We start from the raw sequence: 20,730 nt of genomic DNA, 5'->3' as shown, positions 1-20,730 counted from the left end.
TTCACCACCCTTGCTCAAATTGTTTTTCTGTGAAAATGGGCTCTGAGGTGTAAAAAAAAATGAAAAGCATTTTGGAAACACAGCCCCAAATCCCTTAGTCACGATGGCCTGAACTGAAAACAGGAAGATGGTCCCACTGGAGGGACTTGCAACCGGTCTGACACATCATCCAATTATGTATGGGAAGCTGCACTCTGGCAAGACAACTTCATCCTGAGTAATGTCCGAAGGATAGTTTCTAGACCAATTGATCAGTCCGTGGGCAATTCTTCATTGGGAGCAGATGTGCTCGTTGTGTTTCTCATTACCATGATTTACTGTCTTCTGAGCTTATTAAAGATGAAGGCTTGAGCCCACTTTGGTGTGTGTGTCCTGGGGGGGGGATGGAGAAAGGGAGGGAGGTTTGAGAAAGCTTGGGAGATTTTCCCTCTGCACTGGTGGATGCATTCCCGAGGATGCCACCCACTGCTGCCCTCTTCCCCGAGGGCACCGGTTGGCTGAACCTGGCCTGATGGGTTGTGGAGTGCTCCTGACACCAGCCCCCCTTCGACACACACATAGCATCTGCCACTACTAAAGTCACACAGCCTCATTCTGCTACATGACTAACCATCAAATGAGCAGAGAAAGAGATGACACTGCTCTTCTCAGCTCCATGAAAGATACTGGGAATCTATTTCATTTGGTATAATAGGTTTGTGTATTTTAGAATTTTCTCATTCCACAGTCATGAAAACCCAGGTTCTCTTCCTCTGGGCTTAGGCTATTTTGCACACACATAGGTGCTCGCTTGCACAATCGCACATACATTTACAGCTAGACTCACACATGGTCACCTACACACATACATACGTATGCTGATGCATTCACAAACACACATACACGAAATCACTCATAAACACATTCACACACACCCCCACAGACGCACTGACACTTTTATGTTCATACACTGGCATTGACACACGTACACTCCCCAGGATGGTGTCACCTTAGGCAGCACTGTTGCCTCCGCACTGTTCTGTGGGATGGGGAAAGAGTGGGAGAAACCTCCAGGCTGGCACGTCTCAATCTTTTCTGGCTTATAATCTCCTTTCATAATAATCATACTAATAATATAATAACATTCATAACAAATAGACAAATTTAGATTTTTCCCATCTTAAAAAGTGACATCTACTCTTCATTTTAGTTTATATGAGTTATGAAACACAAAGAACGGTTTGTCGACAGATACCTTCTAAATAACATTGAGCTTGATTAGCTTGAAGATCAAATGTATATTCAGATGTAGATTACATTCAATCCATGTTATAGGATCGAAGACGTGCAAACACTACCTTTATGACCTGATGTTGGAATTATTCTATTTGAACTTTAAAATTTATGTAATTATTATTTTTAATTTACAGATCTGTATCCAAATGATTAGCTAAGAAATGACATTTAAGGCTGCTGGTTGTAAGGACTTTTCTCCAAAAATAATTTGTTAGTCTTTATTTCAAATAAATGAAAAGCCAAGTTGGCTATAAATGCCACTACATAATCTCTTAACAGTATTTTTTGAAGTAACAGAAACTTCTTAGTGTGTTTTATAGGAGTTTTGGTGAGCTGAATATAATTTCTATATCTGATTAAAACCATCCTGAGGTAAATTTGCAAAATTATTATCATTTTTATCTTCCTCACCAACTTGTATTTAAATATCAGGTATTCCTTATGCTTATACCTTTAAGCAATCACCTTTTACAAATATAAAATAAACCATGTCTTATTTACATAAGAATAAAATCAATTTATGACTGTATAATGAGTCAAAATGACTATGGGGGATAGCAGTATGTAACTGAATTATAAACTGGTATTAATTATATCTACACTAAACCCCACACCTGCTCACTCAAATAGTGAGACACTTTCAAACTACTCTGGTTTTAAAGGGGGAAAATGTTTACATAATTTTTAATGAAGTAACTTTTAGTTGGAGTCGAACTAGGAACTTCACCATCTTCAAGTCTATAAAACCCATGGAACACCATCACAGACGCTAGCTGGGATGTGTCCAGTAAGGCTATGACACTCGTTTCAGGTAAGGACCTGGAAGTCCAGGGTTTCAGGACAAGGCTTGGGAGGACCATGGCTAAAAGGCAGGGCAGCTGGGCAAGGAGATCAGAAAACCTGCCTCTGAGTCCTGGCTCTCCTACTAGTAATGCATGTGAGCCTCGGTTCGATTACTGCTTCTCTTGGCTTCTGTTTCCTCTGAAGTAAAATGGTATTAATAACAAATTCTGTCCTACTTATCTTAAATTATTTGTACAATTATAATCCAAATTTGTCAGATTTGGAGCCATCGAAAACCCTGCAAACATTGCCAAGGGGCTCGAGTGGAGTCCTTAGCTAGCAATGGTGACATCATAGCACAAACGAAGTACTTGGGTCTAGGTATCACTGGGGTGGAGGAAGAGCCATCTGTTGCACGCACAGCGTCCTGATCTCTCACTAGAAACTACTGTGGACACAGAAGCTAGAGAGAGGAGCGGTTTCTTGACCTTCACTCCTAAACCACCCGTCACTTACAGAGTGTGGAAGGAAAATGGAATTTTGAGACTCCTGCCTTACCAAGCCCAAGTGGTACTTGAGACACATCCTGTAAGCAGTCCAAAGAGTCATGAGCATGTGTCAGTTCTTCCCTTTTCACTAGAAAAGCCATACAACAATATTAAGACAATTTTGAAATTAAAGAAAAAGTACCTGTAACGCCCCATTCTAGTGAGGCGTTATGTTTCTCCCTTTCAGGCCAAAGTTGCATCATTAATATTTCCATGTTGCTACAGTGTCTGTCATTGTTTTTTAAAGGTAATCCCACCTCAAATGCTGGGTAAGAGAGAAGAAAACACCCAACTTATTTCCAAAATTAAAATAATTTTATTGTGTTCTCTGATTATAAGGGGAATTAATAATACATGATCATTATAAACCTTTAGAAAATAGAGTGAAGTGTTCAGATGGAAACAATACATTACCTGTAATCTCATTGTTCTGAGAAAACCACTGTTACTATTTTCCTATATTTCTCTCTCTCTCTCTCCTTCCCTCTCTATCTCTCCCTCTCCCTTTCCTCTCTCTTTCCATGCATAGGTAGATAATAAATAGATAAAGAATGGAACTCATGCTGCACAAGCTATTTTGTAAGATTACTCTGCACCGAATATCCTTGTAATTCAATCTTTGCCCACATCCTGAATCATTCCCTGGGGATAAATTACTAGAAGCAGATTTGTTGGGTCAAAGCCAATGAACAGTCACATGGCTTAAGCTACGCCCTGACAATTGCCTTCCAGAAAGACTGAACCAATTTCTCTCCCCTACCGTCTTGTACCCTCACCAACACTGGTTGTTCTACCTTTTCACAAATACTTGACTGTTTGATAGGCATGATTGCTTTCATTTGCACTTCTCTGTTTATTAGTGAGGAGGAACTATTTTTCACATCTGTGGACCATTTGGAGTTCATTATTCTCATGTTCATTATCATTCTCAGGCACAATCGAGACAGATATTCCCCCCTCCATCGGCCCTGGCTTTGCATCCTAGCTGCCTCCTGGACTCGCTCAGTGACTTTAGGACAGGGGTTACCTTTGTGGAGCCACCATTTCATTGACTGTAAATAGAGGATACTGCAGCCCTCATAGGATTGGCGTGAGGATTAATTATAAGATATGCGTAAGGAATTTATCACAGTATCTAGTGCTTAGTAAGTCCTAGTAAAAGTACAAGAAGAAAAATAAATTAGTGTTACATACTCTCAGGAGAAAGGACTTCCTACTCTGTCTTGAGTTTAATGGGAATGTCTCTAAGTGTTCACAATTAGCTATAATTTAGGCTATTCATTTGGAATTTAGTTTTTAAGGTCAAGAAGTGAATCAAATCTTTTACTAGAAATATTTATTCAATTTTTTCAAATGTCTATAGCATCTATTGAGGTTATCATGTGTTTAGTCACCTTTGAACTATTTGCCAATGTGATTAATTATAACAGAGTCTCCTAATGTTGAATCACCTTATATTCACACATCCGTTCAGTCAGAAAACATTAATTAAGCATCTGACGTGCCAAGCATTATCCTAGGCTCTAGGGATACAACAGTGAACGAGACAAACCAAGTCTCTGCTCTCATGGAGCTCACATTGTAGTGGTAGAGAGAGTCAATAAAGAAACAAATACATGTAGAATGTCCATGCAGAAGACAGGAATGCTCTTGGCATGTTTGAAGAATGGCAAGATGACTTGGGTGGCTAGAAAGCCTTTGAAGAATATTAAATGGGGGACTGACAATCTGACTTATGTGTGAAAAATATCGCTCTGGCTGCTGTGTTGGGAAATGGATTGGAGACGAGTAAGAGTGGAAGCAAGAGGACCGCCAAGGAAGCTCTGACCTTCATCCCAGTGTGAACTGATGGAGGACTTTGGTTTGACTGTGGAGCTACCAATGGAGGTGCCTCTGGGACATATTTGGATATATTTTAAAGATAAAAGTCCAGAAGATCCAGTGACACATTGGCTAGAAGACATGAGAGACGTGGAGGAGTCACGGGGAGTAGAGTAGAGTTGCCGTGTATTGAAATGAGGTGGACTGCAGGAAGAGCAGGTTTTGGAGGGAAGATCAGAGTGGTTTCATACATGGTAAGTTTGAGATGCCTGTTAGACATGCAGAAGGAGATGTCAAGTGGTCATTTGGATACATGCAACTGGGTGTGTTTCATCTTTTATTTCATACTGTGCTGAAGTTGATTTGCCAGCATTTTGTCTAGGAATTTTTATTATGTTGGTCCGCATCTCTTTCTTTTCTTTATAGGTTGTCAGTTTCAACCTTTCAAACCCAAATTATGCTGAAGACTCTGATCTAATTGGTCTGGGTTGGAGCCCAGGAATCTGCACTTTAAAAGCACTCCATAGGATTCTGATACAGGTGGTCCAGAGACCTTTATTCAGGAAACAGCATGCTTCAACATTTTCAATTTCTTTCAATATTACTCATCCATTCAACTCTATTTAGCCTTTGGTTCATTTTGGTCACTCATATTTTCCTATGAAACCATCCATGACATCCCAGATTTTCAAAATTTAGCATAGAATTTACATAATAATACCTCATAATTAAAAAGAAATTTCTGTATCTTGGCTGGAGCTATCCTTGGCCATTTTGAGTCATATAAACTTGTCTGGTACATTTTTTAGTGATTATTTCTCAGAGTTTATCCAATTTTATTTTATCATCTCTTGAAAGAACTAGCTCTTCAATTTATTTTTCAATTGTTATTAACTTCACTAATTTATTTTGTGTTTATTAATTGCTTCCCTTTATTTTCTTTAGTTTTTCATTATTGTTGATGTTCTTATTGTTTCTTTTTGAATGCAATAATCAGTCTTTTCCTTTTATTCTTTCTTATTTGTTTAAGAAAGGGGTTAACTTCTGGAAAATATGTCAGTGAAAGTGTGCCTTGAGAGAAATCTCCCATTGAAATGAACAAACAGGCCCAAAAAGAAAACTTTTTCTCTAGTGAATAAATACACCAGCTACAATATAACTTGTCTTGAGATGAAAGAGGTTTTGGGAGACAAAACACAACCCTCCAGCTCCGGGTCATAGGGCAGTGAAGATAATTCCAATTGGTATCACTAGTTCTCTCTGGTTTCAAGGGGCAAGATCTACAAAGTGCTTCAGAAAGGACAAGAAACACTCCTTTACTTAAGTCCTTTTCTCCACTGAAGATTACTGGGGCGTGGAGTAGAAATCGTACTAGGTAATTGTGATATTTTTCTGTTAAACCCAGCTTGTGATGGTGAAAAAACTTAAGGAAGGTAAGGCTTTGTTACCTAAGACAGGGGTGGGAGTGGAATCAAAGACAGCGCAAGCTACCAATACCAATAAACAAGAGAACAGAAAACAGATAAGCACTGGATGTATCAGAAATAGCAGCAGCAAAAACCCTCATGCAATCTAGCTGAGAAATGAGTTCAAACCAGTGAGACAGAGTCAATCCAGCAAACAAGAAAGAAGTTTCTAAGATCTAATTGGTATGCTCTGTGATATTCCAGAGAATATACAAATATAAGCAGGAGCAGGCCACTGTAAAAAAAAAAAAACAACTAAAATACTACAGAACAAAAAAGAATTTTTAGGGGTGTCTAGGTGGCTCAGTCAGTTAAGCTTCTGCCTTCGGCTCAGGTCATGACCTTGGGGTCGTGGGATCGAGCCTCATGTCAAGCCCTAAGTCAGAGGGGGAGGTCCTGCTCAGCAGGAAGTATCCTTCTCCCTCTGTCCCTCCCCCTGCTTGTGGTCTCTCTCTCTTTCTCAAATAAATAAATAAAATCTTTTTTAAAAAGAACAAAAAAGAATATTTAGAAATATTTAACATAATTGACAAAATGAAAATACAAATGAGGGACCAACAAGCAGATTAGATGCATAGACATAGAGTAGTACAACTGCAGAATACCGAAAACAAAGATAAGATCTTGAAAACAACTAGGGGAAAAGGACAAATTGCAAAATAATGGCAGGTAGAATTATAGCAGACTTTTCAACAGCAACTAGGTAACTCAGAAGACAAAGGAATTGTATCTATAGAGTTAAGATTAAAGATATGTAAACTAAAATTGGTATGCAGCAGTCATCTTTCCAGAATGAGAATAAAATAAGTACACTTACAGATAAACAAAAATTGGGAAAGTTTAACACAAAACATTTTCCTTACAGGAACTTGTAAAAAATGTAATACAACAAGAAGAAAAATGATCCTTAGAAGAACAACCTGGGATGTAAGAAGGAATCATGAATAATTAAAATGGTAAATATACAGGTAAATCTAAACAAATACCATTCATATAAAATAATTATAATAGTGTCTCATTCATGGAATTAAAAATACAAAACTGAAATACTGAACAATAATATATGACATTACAAAGGGATGATTAGCACTAAAATGCTTTAAGTTTTTTGTGTCATTCATGAGAAGATTCAAAATACTGTTTAATATTAGCCTTTAAGTTAAACATCGATGATAAAAGTTCAAGAATAATCTTAAATCATAGAAATGGAGGGTATACATTACAAATTGGTAGGGAGGAAAAGGTAAGAAAAGAGGCATGGAGAGAAATAAAAATATTTAAAATGAGGGGGAAAGAAGAAAATAAAACATGACAGAAAACCATGTACAAACCAATACAAATCTAAAATTTAGATAATGGAAACAAGTTTAAATATATCAATAACACAATAAATGTAAAGATATTAAACTTGACAGTGAAAATGTAGAGATTTTCATGTTGGATAACAGAAAAGAAAACCCAGGTATGTGCTCTTTATGAAAGACATACATAAGGTATATATAAGGACATGGACTGAAAATAAAAGGATGGCAAAAGATATGTCAGAAAAATACCAACCAAAAGAAAGATAGTCTACTTATATTAACTTCAAGAAAAACAGGTATTAAGACAAAGTGTTATTAAGGATAGAGAGGATCACCAAACAGTAATAAAATTCTCGATTTGCTAAGAAGTAATGCAATTTAAAAACAATATGTGCATAATAAAATAACCTCAAATATAAAAAGCAAAACTGATAGAACTGCATGACGAAAATAGTAAATCAACCCTCATAAGGAGTAGATATGCCTCTCTCAATTGTCGATAGCCAAGCCATCAAAAAAATAGCACATGTATAAAAGATTTGAACACAATTAACAAACTTGACCTAATGGACATATAAAGAGTTATAAACTCAATAATTAGAGTATTGTATTCTTTCAAATACACATTAAACGTTTATAAAAATTAGCCATAATGATAGCCTCATTAAAATTTCAAAGAATAGATGTTATACAGACCTGTTTTCATTAACCAAAAGAAATCCAAAGAGGATTTTTGCTTTTATGAAACAAGGCATTACTGTACTAACGTAGGTCTTTTGTAAAAGTGAAGCGGCATAATGCAAACTTTCAGGTCTATAGTGTTGTTTAAATCTGCTGTTTCCTTATTGATTTTCTGTCTCCATGATATATCGATTGTTGAGAGTTGGGTACTAAAGTTTTCTACAGGGACAATTGGAATAGACCAATGGAAGTAGAGAACAGTAACTGATTTGCTGTATGAGAGTGGGGGCTTGACAGATCAGAAGAGAAAAAGGCATTATTCACTAAGTGGAGCTGGAAAAAAATGATTGTCTATATGAAAAGATGAAATTTAAACACTACTTTATATCAGAGTGAAATGAAATGCCTTACACAACAATTAATTCCAGATGGATTAGAATTTGAATATCAAAAGAAAAACTTTAAACTTTTAGTTCAAACTAGAGATGAATGTATTTTTCACCTTGGAGTGGGGAAGTATTTGTATCCATCAAGATCCAGTTATAAAAGCAACATCCATGCTAGGTAGATCATGAGAGAGAAATTAAGACAGGCAACTAGTTGCAAAGGTGTTGGAAATGTGAACTGGCAAATAAAAGACAATGAAGCAACCCAGAGATTAACAACTATAGAAAGCCCTTTACCTCTAGGAGTGGAAGGAAAATGGGAAGAGATAATATCTCCAGAGCTCAGTAACTGGGGTCACCCATTAGGAGCTGAAATAGTAGACACTATTCAGCTGGATCAGAAACAGGGTTGCCTAGCAGGATCTGTAACTATAGAAGAGACATGGCCACTCCCTGGTGATGCCACCCAAAGCAAATTTGCATTACATTAAAAGCTACAAATTGGCAATTCATATGATTGACAAAAGATTGGTATATAAAAGACTACAAAACAATAATAATATAAAAACAAATAATTCAACAGGCAAATAGGCAGAAGACATGAACAGACATTTCATACAAGAGGAAACACATATGGCCAATATCCATATGAGCAGATGCTCAACCTCATTAGCAATCAGGGAAATGGAAACCAAAACTACAGTGAGATGCCATTTTACACTCATTCAATTGGCAAAAATTAAGAAGTCTGACAAGTGTTGGAGAGGATGAGGGACAACAGAGTATCTTATACCTTGTTGATGGGAGTGAAAATTAGTACTACCACTTAGTTAAAACAATTTGGCATAATATTGTAAAGTTGGATGTTTGTATACCCTACAATGCAGCAATTCCACTTTGGGGTACAATAAGAGACATGTATAAGAATGTCCACACAAGCACTGTTTGTAATAATATGAAATAAGAACACCCTAAATGACAATCAACAGAATGCACAAATTATGATATATTATTTAGCAGTGAAAAGGAATGGACTAAAAGCTTAAATGATGATATGGAAAATTTTCAGTAATGATGTTTAGCAAAAAAAGGTAAGCCCAAGAAGATTACATACATAGTATGATCTTCTTTTTATAAAGTTCAAAAAGAAAGAAAAATGAAAATCTATTGCAGGTATATATATAAAAAGCACTCCAAATATAAATACAAAATTCAGGGTAGTGATTACATTGGAGTTACAAGAGAGACAGGGAATGGGATAGAAAATGGGCACAAAGCCAGATATCAGATATGGGTAATACTTTAGTTCATGGATGTAAGGATCACAGGTGGTTTTATATTAAGTTATTAAAATGAATAAACTAGACCATGCAAAAATCAATGGTGATAGTGCGTTGTAAACCAAGGGTTATGATTAATCCAATTATTTGTAACAGAAGTCCTAAAGAAAATAAAAAGAATTGGTTAACAGTTCTGGTTAAGCATCGCAGATTGACTAGGTGACTTTATTTCTGCTCCCTCCAGAATCTCATTCAAATTGACTTTGAAGTATGGCTAAAATTAACAACACAAGAAACAACAAGTGTTGGTGAGGATGCAGAGAAAGGGGAACCCTCTTGCACTGTTGGTGGGAATGCAAACTGGTGCAGCCACTCTGGAAAACAGTATGGAGGTTCCTCAGAAAGTTATACATTGGATTACCGTGAGACCCAGCAATTACACTACTAGGTATTCACCCAAAGGATAAAAAAATACAGATTTGAAAGGATACATGCACTCCAATGTTTATAGTAGCATTATCAATAATAGCCAAACTATTGACAGAGCCCAAATGTCCGTCGACTGATGAAAGGATAAAGAATATGCAGTACACACACACACACACACACTGGAATATCACTCAGCCATCAAAAAAGAATGAAATCTTGCCATTTGCAACGATATGGATAGAGCTAGAGTGTATCATGCTAAGTGAAATAAGTTAGTCAGAGAAAGACAAATACCATATGATTTCACTCATATGTGGAATTTAAGAAACAAAACAGATTAACATATGGGAAGGGGGAAAAGGGGAAAAGAAAAAAAAAGGAGAGAGGGAAACAAACCACAAGAGACTCTTAACGGTAGAGAACAAACTGTGGGCTGAGGGAGGGAGGTGGATGGGGATGGGCTAGGTGGGTGATGGGGATTGAGGAGGGCGCTTGTTGTGATGAGCACTGGGTGTTGTATATAAATGATGAGTCACTGAATTCTACTTGAGAAACCAATATTGCACTGTGTGTTAATTGAAATTTAAATTTTAAAAAAAGTAAAACAAAAAAATTGGGGAAAAAAGAGAAAAAATTGACTCTAAAGTAATTTTTTTTTATTTTTTGGTGCAGCAAATTTATTTATTTATTTATTTATTTATTTATTTATTTAGTTAGTTAGTTAGTTATTTAGTTATTTTGTGGGGGGGTAGGGAAGGAGAATCTCAAGCACGCTCTACACTCAGTGCAGAGCCTGACACGGGGCTGTCTCACAACCCTGACATCATGACCTGAGCTGAAATCGTGAGTCGAACACTTAACCAACTGAGCGATCCAGGAGCCCCTTGAAAGCAATTTTTTAAATATTATAAATTTACAATGGCAAAAGGGCAAAAGAAAAAATCTGCAAGAGAAATGTCAAATTTTGGAAGCTGAAAAGGAGACAGAAGAATGGTAGCTGACTTAGCCAGCCAGGGGAAGCCATCAGAGGAGAGAAACAAGCTGATTTTTACAGAACCCAGAAAGCCTTCAGAATTTTCATAGAATCCAGGTACCAAGGAAGGCAGAGTAATGCATGGGGGCTGAAAATAAAAGGGTGAAGTGATATCTCATTGTGGTTTTGATTTGCGTTTCCCTGATGATGGGTGATGTTGAGCATCTTTTCATGTGCTCATTGGCCATCTGGATGCCTTCTTTGGAAAAATGTTGGTTTATGTCTTCTGCCCATTTTTTTTTTGATTTTATTTATTTATTTGACAGAGATAGAGACAGCCAGCGAGAGAGGGAACACAAGCAGGGGGAGTGGGAGAGGAAGAAGCAGGCTCATAGCAGAGGAGCCTGATGTGGGGCTCGATCCCATAACGCCGGGACCACGCCCTGAGCCAAAGGCAGACGCTTAACCGCTGTGCCACCCAGGCGCCCCTGCCCATTTTTTAATTGGATTTTTTTTGTTTCTTTGTATGTTGAGTTATATAAGTGCTTTATATATTTTGGATATAAACTCTTTTTGGACATCATATCACTTGCAAATATTTTGTCCCATTCAGTAGGTTGTTTTTTTTTTCTTGATGGTTTACTTCACTGTGCAAAGGCTTTTTATTTTTGTTTCCCTTGTCCTCATGCACTATTGGTGGGAATGCAAGCTGGTGCAGCCACTGTGGAAAACAGTATGGAGGTTCTTCAAAAAATCAAAAATAGAACTACTATAAGATCCAGTAATTCCACTACTGGGTATTTACCCAAAAAGAATGAACGCTAATTCAAAAAGATATATGGACCTCTATGTTTATAGCAGCATTATTTACAATAGCCAAATTATGGAAGTGTCCTAAGTGTCCATTGATAGATGAATGGATAAAGAAGATGTAATATATATATCATGTGTATATATCACGTATATATATAATAGAATATTATTCAGCCACAAAAAGAATGTCATTTACAACGACATGGATGGAGCTAGGGGATATAATGCTAAGTGAAATAAGTCAGTCGGAGAGAGACAAATACCATATGATCTCACTCAAATGTGGAATTTAAGAAACAAAAATGAACCAAGAGAAAGAGAGGCAGACAAAAAACAGACTGTTAATGGGGTGCCTGGATGGCTCAGTCAGTTAATTGTCTGTCTTCAGCTCGGGTCATAATCCCAGGGTCCTGGGATGGAGCCCCGTGTTGGGATCCCCACTCAATAGGGCGGGGGTCTGCTTCTCCCTCTCCCTCTGGTCCTCCTCCCCGACTCATTCTCTTTCAGATATATAAATAAAGTGTTAAAAAGAAAAACCAGGTCTTTCACTATAGAGAACATACTGATGGTTACCAGAGAGGTGGGAGGGTGGAAATGAATGAAATCGGTGAAGGGGATGAATTAAGAGTACACTTACCTAATGAGCACTGAGTAATGTATAAAATTGTTGAATCACTATATTGTACACTTGAAACTAATATAATACTCTATGTTAATTATACTTGAATAAAAATAATAAAGAAATAGGTTAGTTAAAAATCTTAAAAGGGACAAGTCCTCATTTCTATCCCAAGCAGCTTTTACACTTCCAGTCAGGAGACAGGAGATTTAATCTCTGGGAAATGGAGAACACCAGGCACTGTGAAGAATGCCAGGGAAAACAGATTAGCAAATCTACACACTACATGGTAAATCTCCCCCTCCCTCAAGCCCCAGAACTCTGGAAGCCAAGACCACCAAGTAACAAGTTTACACACACACACACAGAATGAGAGAGGGAGAAGAAAATATTTTTTAACATTGGAGTATCAAAGAGGTCGAACATTCAACTAATAAGAATTCCAGTAAAAGAGAACAGACTAAATAGAAAATTTTTAAATAAGTGATACAATAAAATTTCTCAAAACTAAAAGACATGAGTCTTCATGAAGGACATGAGATTGAAAGGGCCCTACCAAGTACCCATCAAAATAAATGAAAACAAAACCCCAATGGAATATACAGCATCAGAAAAGTTCAGATTACTGTGGGTATGTAGGAGATCCTAAAAGCTTCAAGAAAGGGAAAGTGGATCAAAAGACTGATTATCAAAGTGGTAGAAAACTTACCAACTGCAATCATGGGAGCTAGAGGACAATAAAGGCATGCCTTAAAATTTTTTGGAGAAAAAAAGTTCTGACTTAGAAATCTGAATTTAGCAAAGTATCAATCACATGTGAGGGGAGAATAAAGCTGTTTTCAAACATATACGATCCCCCCAAATATGGAACTCTCATGCACCCTTTCTCAGTAAGATACTAGAGGATGTGCTCACCCAAAGTGAAGAATTAAAACATAAAAAGAGGGTAACATGAGATCCAGGAAAATGGGAGAAAAAGAGGAAGAAGAGAACTTCCAGGATGAGAGCTGGGTAACATGTCTAAAGAAAAATAAGTCCAAATTGGAGCAGGAGAATGAAAAAAATCCTTATAGGAAGGGGATCTCCAAAGGCAAAAAAATAAGGAACCAAACCTAATGTGCTTGGCTGTATTAAGAGTAATTTTACATCTCTGGTTAGAAAATCTGGAAGAAAACGTAATCATAGGTGTAGAGAAAGCAAAAGCAAATGGACTAAATGAAGCAAGTATTGACTTCAGGAAAAATCAAAAGGCTCGCAATAGGGAAGAAAAGGTAATCATATTTCACTCTGTGGCTCAGCTGTGAGCAATGTCTACATAGTCGTAATAATGTAAACACTGAACATTTATTTCACCAAACATTATGATAGAACTCTACTGAAGCAGGGGCAGAGGGAGTTTAGAGGGTGCAGCACTAGTACAAGAGAGGTAACTCCTCATCCTAATTCCTGCCTCACCTTCCCTACCCGATCCCAGGTCATCAATGTTAACTGTTGAGTATGTATGCTGCCAGATGTTTTGCTCCATCTCACACCATACACAACAATGAACTCCAGATGGATCAAACACTTAAATGTCAAAAGCAAAACTTAAAAACTGAGTGGACAATAGTTTTCTGACCTTGGGATAGGGAAGAATTTCTTAAAGAAGACCCAAAATGCACTGAGAGAAAATTGATAAATTAGGAAAGACCATTCGTTAAAAGACATAATCAAAATGAGAAGACAAGTCCCAGACCAGGAGATTTTTGTCACACATATAAACAACATATCCAAGGCAAAGAACTACAAATCATTAAGAAACAGATAAGCATCACAATGAAAACAAACAAAGGACATGAGCAGGCATTTCGAAGGAAAAAAAATACATATAGTCTCTCTCTGTGTCTCTTTTTGTCTCTGTCTCTTTGTCTCTGTCTTTCTCTTCCTGTATGTATGTATGCATGTACATCTCTCCATAAAATCTCTTTGTGTATATATACAATATACATAATAAATATATACAGAGAGAGAGAGAGACAGTCTACCTCATTATTGATCAGGAAAATGCAAATCAAGAGAAGCAGGAGCCATTCTCAAATGTCACCTTCTACATGAGGCCTTCCCTGACCACCCTATTTACAATTCTAGCCCAACATATTCCCTGATTTATACAGCACTTATCACTGTCTAGAAAACTATCTACTGTACATGTTTATTTTATTTACTTCCTGTTTCCTTCATCCCACTTAAACGTCAACTGTAGGAAGACATGAATTTTGTCTGGCGCAATGCCTGGCACTTGGTAGGCCCTTAATAAATATTTGTCGACTGAGTGGATAAATGGATTTAATAAAACAAGAGTTCAGAGGAAACATGACAAATAAAATAGGAAAAATATTCAGAGGTTTATTGTGAGTAAATTTTCTCAAAATAAGGCAAGAACTGAATCAGCAGATCATAAAAGCATACCACATATGAAGAAAAAAATGGATATAAAATCATTAACTTGGAGGCACGTCCTGATTAAATTATTTAACTTGAAGTATAAAAAGAGTTCCTCAGATAGTCAAGCAGAAAGAGCAAATCAGCAAAGCGTATAAAAACCAGACTTCCCTGTACTTCTCCATAGAAACTATCAGTGCCAAAAGACAGTGGAGCAATGTTCTACAAAGTTCCGAAGGAAGAGAGTATGGCTCAAGAATATTACACCCAGGGGCGTCTGGGTGGCACAGCGGTTAAGCGTCTGCCTTCAGCTCAGGGCGTGATCCCGGCGTTGTGGGATCGAGCCCCACATCCAGGCTCCTCTGCTGTGAGCCTGCCTCTTCCTCTCCCACTCCCCCTGCTTGTGTTCCCTTTCTTGCTGGCTGTCTCTATCTCTGTCGAATAAATAAACAAAATCTTAAAAAAAAAAAAAGAATATTACACCCAGCCAATTTATTATTCAAAGGTGAATGCTATGCACAGTCAGGGGAGATTTGGAGAATTGAGTATGCATTAGCCCTTCTTGAAAGACAAATCCTGCCAACCAAGGGATAGATCAGAATTCAGAAATAGGTAGCTATGAGCAATGAACCCATCAAAATATAAACCTAAGGATCTAAGGATCTCCAATAAATGACTGGGGAGTCACAGCCTTCCCGAATAGAATGCATTATAACAATCGACAAAGTAAAGCTGATATAACCAACAAAAACTAGGATTTGGGAGATGAAGAAAATGTAAAGGTCCCATCCTCTGTTGTGGGAATCAACTGATACTGGCTATAGCTATTTTTAAAAGGAGGGGAAGGGAGGGGAAGGGAAGGGAAGGGAAGGGAAAGGAAGGGAAGGGAAGGGAAGGGAAGGGAAGGGAATGAAGGAAAAAAGAAAAGAAAAGAAAAACTAATTCTCCCTAATATCCTATTTTGGAGAAAAGTGAACTGAGGGCAGTCTNGAGAGGAGGCAGGGAGGGGAGATGGAAGGGAAGGAAAGAAAAAGATGTTTCCAATCACTTCACTCTATGACTAGTAGACCTAGTGGAGGTAAGCAGTTACATCAAGTTCTGCAGTTCCTTTATTTTCATACTTATTCCTTTTTTATCACTTACATTCAAATAAAACCAAATTTCACACTTTTCATTGAAAATAACATGACTGGTATGATCACAGTATTATAAAGTTATTTCTAGACAGCTTGCCATCTTCTACCTGGACATATACATAAAGAGATGGTTGGGATGCTGTTCACCAGATGTTAATTGTATTTTTTTTTCTCCTGGGTGATGAAAGTGTTGGTGATGTATTTGTTTCTTCATTGCAATTCTTAAATTGCTTCAATTTTATAGTATGCATTACCTACTTTATAAAAACAATACAGCCATTAATCTTTTCAAAATATTAGGAATGAAGAAACACCCTCCCTTGTGTGTAAACCAACAAATAGAAATCTGTTTATTGCTGCATTTTTTATAATAGAGAAAAATGAAAACAACATAAATGTTCATGTTGGAGGAACAGTTACAAAAATGCTGTGGTATTCCCAAAAAGAGCTACAATGCAGCAACTTAAAATGAAGTAGAATTATACCTGGAAAGATTGCCAGGACAGACAGGTGAAAACGGCAAGTTATAGAATGATGCTTATAGTGAGATGCTATTTGTAGTTCTTTTCCAAACACACACAGCAAAACTCTACATTTCTATATATGGATTATTGCAGAGAAAAAGGTCAGGAGAAAGATGCACCAACAGATAACTGGGGTTCACCAGAGAGCAGCCAGGGATGGAGCTGAGTCCAGGAGGCTGGCCTTATCTGTAAAGGATGACATTTTTAAAAGGAAGATTTATCAGGTATTAATTGCATTATTTAAAACCCCTTAGTTTTTAAGACAAAATGTTCAGCTTGATTGTTTGAAGCTCATAGAAGGGTCAACTTTGACAGCAGAAAAATCATGCTCTAGTCTAGACCCAATAGCAAAGAGCCAGAAGAATCTGTTCTCTCTCCCTAAGACGGGAGGAGGTGAGGGAGATGGCTCCTTAATGAGGGGAGGCATTTTCCAGTCAAGGCTGCAAGGCAAGGAAGAAAGCCTTCTGGGAAAAGATTGAGAAGGTGGTGGCATTTGTTTGCGTTGAAATGAGAGTTCTAGAGGGCCTTTGGGAAAAGCTTGGTGGAAAGGGGCAATAGCTGGGAGGAACCAGGGTCACAATGTTCATAACAATAATGGGATGGGAATATTGGGTGAGGAAGGAGCTTGTCTGCCCTGAAGTGTCTGAGGATTACAGTGATGAGAGGTCTGGTTGGAAATGACTGGGCTCAGACATGCCCAGACTGGCTGCTTACCTGGTGACAGGAATGGCAGCAAGGCAGTGGGGGTGATGGCAAAGGCCATAATTTATCCTCTGCTTATGTATGTAATGGATACAATATTTGTTAAAAATAAAAAATAGCAAAGACATAGTGCTTACTATGTGCCAGGCACTGTTGAAATGCTTTACGTACATATTCAGTCCTCACAACAACTCTAGGAAGTAGGTGTCTCCGTTATACAGTCTTGGAAACTAAGGCACAGTGATGGTAAAAGTGACTGGCCCAAGAACCCATAGCTTGCATATGGCAGAGCTGGGATTCAAACTCATGCAGCCTGGCTCTCGTATCTGGGCTCTTAACCATCACACTAATTATGAAATATCATATTTTAACATTCTGAGATGCCCTTTTTTCATCTCTGAAATTGAGATGCATCTTACAATCAGTGGAATTTCATGGTTTAGCTGGCAAAGTTTTCACTTTCTTAAGGGTATCCAAAATTACAGGGCTTCTTAAATTCAATGATATGAAGTATTAAACTGTCATATTTTTCATTCTCCTAAAATCGTGGTGCCGTGGGACTTCACAGACATTAGTGCTTGGGCAAGAGCTTCAGCACCAGTAAGACCCAAGATGGGGTTGAGTGGGGTGGGGGTGGCATGATGAGCACTTGGTGGTCTACCTCCTGAGTTTCATTAGGGCACCGTTCAGCAGCAGATGCTAGCGAGACGCTCAGTGACCAGGTAGGGCAAAGGAGATAGCTACAGTGGCCAGCAGGGATCCAGAGGGCAGCACAGAGATCCCCAAGTGGATCTGAGACCCACTCTCCCTGAAGATACATAAGAATCTCCCCCATGGCCCTCTCCTGCCATATGGCATCTGGCAGCTCTCCATCCCTTTGTCTTCCAGTGGCCTCCTCTCTTCTCATCACTAATAAGCTGCACTTGCTGGAACCCATTCCATGCCCCAGCACAAAATTTTGCCTCCTCAAGCACAGAATCCAAACTAAATCCACAGGTGAGAGGTTTCAAGGGCTCAATGCCCTCAGCCCCAGATCTAGTAGGTTCAAGATCAGGAGAAATTTCTGAGACACTGTCAAACAGGATAGAGAACTGGAAAACCAGAACCCTTTCCAAGTTCTGGTTCAGAGATGGCATTATGTGTCAAACTCAGGAGAGGACACAGGCAAAGGCTGAGTTGGTAGCTAGCAGAGCCTATTGGAGCCTATTGGAGCCTATTGGAGTTTGAACAGTTAAAAACTAATACCCTTTCCCTACCTGTGCTCAGAATCAATTGAAAGAGACAAACTTTAGGACTTTCCTGAACCCCAGGGATGTGCCCAGGGATGTGCCCACCTTTTTCAAGTTGAAGTTCAACTCTCTTTGCCATTTCCCCACATTAGAACTTCCTTAACCACCAAGAGAACCAAAATCAAAGGAGAGAAATGACAAGCAGTGCTTATTCCAGGCGCATGGGGATCCTGATTTCCAGAAAAAGATTCCTCCCAGTTTCCTCCAGTGGGAGAGAAGGGAGGTCATGCAGTGAACATGTATGGTTTGGTGAGGCCATACTAAATTGTACTGACTCCAGCAATGCACATACAGGGGAACCCAGAAGTCTGTGGGTCTTCACTTGGGACACCAGTGTAGCACAGCTACTCTGCACTGGTTGCCTATAGCTACTGTCACAAGGTGACTTCTTCACCCGCTACTGTCCACTTCCCTATTCGTGGCTTCTACGTTCCTGTGGTTCATTCTCCCTGATAGCCAGCCTTCATATCTCATTCCATGGCTCCTCTGATCACTCTTGACCTAATAACCTTTCTGCTCCCATTGCTCACTGTCTCATCCTTCAGAAGTTCCCAGCTACAAGTTCCTTACGGGATCTGATAGGTCATGCTAATTTTGTGTGTGTGTGCTGGGCCACAGCATAGAGCACCACACGGCTACACTGAAAGTTCCTTGAAGGCACCTAAGTACTTCATATTTTTTGAAATTTGAAATAATAGTATAATTTTTATAGGATACAAGATTATATCCTGCAACAGTGCTGAACTCACTTATTAGTTCTCAGAGTTTTTGAAAATATATTCCCTGAGGTTTTCTACAAAGAAAATCATGCCATCTGCAAATAAGGACAGTTCTATTTCATAAGGCCCAAATTAATAGAACTGAAAAAATAAATACACGAATCCATAATTATAGTTGGAGACATCACCCTCTGCCCCCTCGGTAATTGATAGATCTTGCAGGCAGACAATCAGTAAGGATACAGATGACCTGAAGAGCACTATCAATCAATTTGATCTAATTGACATGTATAAAATATTCCACGCAGTACCTAGTGCAGCCTTGGCTTATGATCCCAAGAGGCAGCTGAAGTGTGTAGCTCCTGGTCCATACACAAATACCCACAAGCTGAGAGAATGTCTCTCCCTCATCCCTTTCCTAAGGAACAGACTTAAGTACGCCCTAAGAGGAGATGAAATAAAGGCAATCTAAATGCAGTGGTCCATTGAGATTAATAGCAAGGTCTGGACTGATAGAACCTACCCTGCTGTTTTTATGGATGTCATCAGAATTGACAAGACCAGGGAGAATTTCTGTGTCATCTATGACACCAAAGGTTGTTTTGCCGTCCATCATATTAAACCTGAGGAGGCCACATACAAGTTGTGCAAGGTGAGAAAGAACTTTGTAGGCACAAAAAGAATCCCTCATCTGGTGACCCATGATATTCACACCATCCACTACTCTGATTCCTTCATCAAGGTGAATGACAACATTCAGATTTGGAGACTGTTTATGGTGGTGACCAGAGTGCTAACTTGGGGAAAATAGGCATGATCACCAACAGAGTGAGACAATCTGGCTCTTTTGATGTGGTTCATGTGAAAGATGCCATAGGCAACAACTTTGTCACCCAGATCTCCAACATTTTTATTATTGGCAAAGGCAAAAAAAAAAAAAGCAAAACAAAACATGGATTTCCCTTCCTTGAGGAAAAGGTATTTTTCTCACTATTGCTGAAGAGAAAGACAAGACTGGCTGCCAAACAGAGCAGTAAGTAAAATAATCCGTAGTTAAAGTGTCTGGAATTTTTTTTTACTTAATTCAAGATAATATGGCATGAAAATAAAATACTCCATCCAACAACCACAGAATTACACACACTTCTCAAGCTCACATGGAACATTCACCAATACAGACCACACGTGGACCATAAAATACACCTTATAATTTCAAAACAGGAGAAATCATACAAAGTATGTTCACATACCAAATGGAATTAAATTAGAAATCAGAAACAAAGGTAGCCAAAAAACTGCCAAATATTTGGACATTAAACAGCATACTTATATATAACACATGGGTCAAAGAAGGAGGCTAAAAGAAATCTAAATGTATTTTTAACTAAATGAAAATGAAGGGACACCTGGGTGGCTCAGTCGGTTCAGCGTCTGCCCTTGGCTCAGGTTATGACCCCAGAGTCCTGGGATCAAGTCCGGCATCAGGCTCCTTGCTCAGCAGGGAGCCTGCTTCTCCCTCTGCCTCTCTCTGACAAATAAATAATAAAATAAAATCTTTAAA

At 38.4% G+C, this 20,730-nt stretch overlaps 1 pseudogene; it reads left to right on the top strand.

The window, feature by feature from the left end:
* The first annotated feature begins 19,557 nt into the window (after positions 1-19,557).
* LOC109490452 lies at positions 19,558-20,210 on the top strand (annotated as a pseudogene).
* Positions 20,211-20,730: the final 520 nt, after the last annotated feature.

The sequence above is a fragment of the Ailuropoda melanoleuca genome, chromosome X (assembly GCF_002007445.2).
Source record: "Ailuropoda melanoleuca isolate Jingjing chromosome X, ASM200744v2, whole genome shotgun sequence".
NCBI classification, from domain to species: Eukaryota; Metazoa; Chordata; class Mammalia; order Carnivora; family Ursidae; genus Ailuropoda; species Ailuropoda melanoleuca.
Note: the sequence above shows the minus strand (reverse complement) of the source record. Positions and strands in the feature narration are given on the sequence as shown.